The following is a 3,137-nucleotide window of genomic DNA, read 5'->3' on the forward strand; positions in this document are numbered from 1 at the left end:
ATCAGTCAGAACCACTGGCAGCAGTGAGGGTTTTTTTTTTTTTTTTTTTTTTTTGGTTTCGATGGATTAAAATCTCTGAAACCACCTTTGTTATAGTAACTGAGGGCATACCATTTGTGCCACTCAGGGTTCTTTATATCATAATAGGCATTTCTGAATTCAATATCCAGTTGAGAATTTTCTTTTATTTTCTGATGTAGATATAGTATTATGTTAAAATATTTACACGTAGAAACAAAGCAAATCATTACTCAGCTATTAAGAGTTCTTCCCTAGTTAATATTTCTATTTATGGGTAAAAGTTAATGGTCTTGTCTTACTTACCCATATTGGATTCTCTTGGATTCAGTATATTTTAAGAAGGAAGTTCTTTAGTTTTTAATATTAAAGGGTATTAAATGTAAGGGAGCTCTGGTGGTGTAGTGGCTAAGACATTTGACCACTAACCAGAAAGATGGTGGTTCAAACCCACAAACCACTCCTCAGAAGGAAGATTGGACAATCTACTTCTGTAGTGACACCAACTAGAAAATCCAAGGAGGGGTCACTATGAGTCATATCTGGCTTGACAGCAGTGAGTATTTTTGTTTGAACTATTAAATATAAAATTATATATCTACTTAAATAGCATATTGGAAATACCCAATGTGATGCCAATGTGAAGAATAGCAGTGAAAATAAGATCTAATGTTTCTATAAATCAAATTAGCAAGGCAGATACTACTTTGAATGCTCAAAATATTCTCTCAGTAGGCATTATGCAAATTCTCCATTGTTTTATCAAATTTTATAAGTTATCTCATTTTTTTGTCTATTTTAAACCACAAAATTAGAAACATTTACTTCAAATCATATTATTAGGATGAGTATACTTTAGCCACAGAGACAGCAAGGGAATATTAGAGCCCAGCTTTGTCATTCATTCATTTATTCTATCAGAAATTAGTCACTCATCGTGCATCAGGCTGTTCTAGTTCTTCTGCCATAAAAGTTAGCACAAATTAATCTGTCTAAGCTATTTTTTTTCACCATTCATCTGTCAGTTTGTCACACTGTGATGGCTTGTGTATTGCTGTGATGCTTCAAGCTATGTTGCCAGTATTTCAGGTACCAGCAAGGTCATCCATTGTGGACAGGTTTCAGTGGAGCTTCTACACTAAGATAGACTAGGAAGAAGGACATGGTTATCCAGTTTAGAAAAAAGAAGCCACTGAAAACCTTACAGAGAGCAGGGAAATCATGTCTGATAACAGTGCTGGAAGATGAGTTCTTCATGTTGGAAGGCACTCAAAATACAACTAGAGAAGAGTTGCCTCCTCAAGGTAGTGGTGAGCATAATGGATGGAGTCAAACTTTCAGCATTTTTATTTGCTGATGTGGCATGAATCAAAATGAGAAGAAATATCTGCAAATATCCATTAATAATTGGAATATGGAATGTATAATATGTGAATGTAAAAAAATTAGAACTTGTCAAAAATGAAAAGGAAAACAAAAAGATCAATGTCCTAGGCATTAGTGAGCTGACATAGACTTGTACTGGCCATTTTGAATTGTACAATCATATGGTCTACTATGTTGAGAATGAAAAATTGAAGACGAATGGCATTGCATTCATTGTCAAAAATGACATTTCAAGCTCTACATTGAAGTACAACAATGCCAGTGATAGGAACATATCCATATGCCTACAAGGAAGATCAGTTAATACTACTATTATTCAAATTTCCATACCTACCACCAAACCCAAAGATGAAGAAATTGAAGATATTTACCAACTTATGCAGCCTGAAACATGAAATAAGCCAACTTGCAGTCAAGGTGGATTGTTAATCACTGGTGATTGGAATACAAAAGTTGGAAACAATTAAAAAAAAAAAAAATGGTAGTTGGAAAATATGGCCTTGGTGATAGAAATGAAATGGAGATTGCATGGCAGAATTTTAAAAGACCAACAACATATTCATTACAAATTCCTTTTTCCAACAACTATACATGTGGATCTCACCAGATGGAATACAGAAGAATAAGATAGACTACATCTGTGCAAAGAGACAATGGGAAAGCTCAATATCATCAATCAGAACAAGGCCAGGGGCTGATTATTGAACAGATCATCAATTGCTCATAAGCTAGCTTAAATTAAAGTTGAAGGAATTAAAACAATTCCATAAGAGCCAAAATACAACCTTGAGAAAACCCACCTGAATCTAGACACCATTTAAAGAATAGACTTGACACATTTGACCCTAATGACCAAACATTAGACTAGCTAAGGGATGACATCTAGAACATCATAAATGAAGAAAGCTAAAAGCTATTAAAAGGACAGTATATTAGACTGGGTTCTCTAGAGAAGAAAAACCAGTAAAGCTTATATAAAGAAAGAGAGAAAGAGAAATTTATCTTCAGAAAATGGCTCATACACTTATAGACACTGGCAAGTCCGAAGTTCTTGGATCAAACATCAAGCTGGAGGCTTTTCAGACTCATACAGCTGCAGGGGGGGACAAGCTCAAGGTTGGCAGGCAGTATACAAGCTGTTTACTCCAATGAATGATGAACCAAAGATCTCCAGGCCAAATGGTGAATTGTTAGCTCACGGACAGTGGTAGGCAGCACAACAGGATCCCAATCCACAGAAGAGTGTCTCTTTTCCCAGGATGTACATAAATATATTGGAAGCAGGGCACATCCCTAGGAAAACTCACTTTCAATGGATTGGCTGCTCAAAACATATACATCTGATCCCATCATGGGAAAAACCCATATCACAATTGCTTTAACCACACAGAATTGTGGTCCAGCCAAGTTGACACACAGCTCCGACTATCACAGACAGGAAAGAAAGAAACAACCCAAATGGATATCAAAAGAGACCCTGAAACATGCTCTTGAACAGAGAGTCTAAAGCAAATAGAAGAAATGATGAACTAAATGATCTCAACAGAAGATTTCAAAAAGAGGCTCAAGAAGACAAAGTATTATAATGAAATATGCTGAGACCTGGAGTTAAAAAAAACAAAAGGCAAGGACATTATTGACATTTTTGAAGTTGAGAAAACTGAAGGAAAAAATCTAGACTCAATTTACAATATTGCAGGATTCTATGGGCAAAAAAAAAAATATTGAATGAT

Source organism: Orycteropus afer, unplaced genomic scaffold (genome assembly GCF_000298275.1).
Source record: "Orycteropus afer afer isolate SDZICR_OR568_19922 unplaced genomic scaffold, OryAfe1.0 scaffold00228, whole genome shotgun sequence".
Lineage (NCBI taxonomy): Eukaryota > Metazoa > Chordata > Mammalia > Tubulidentata > Orycteropodidae > Orycteropus > Orycteropus afer.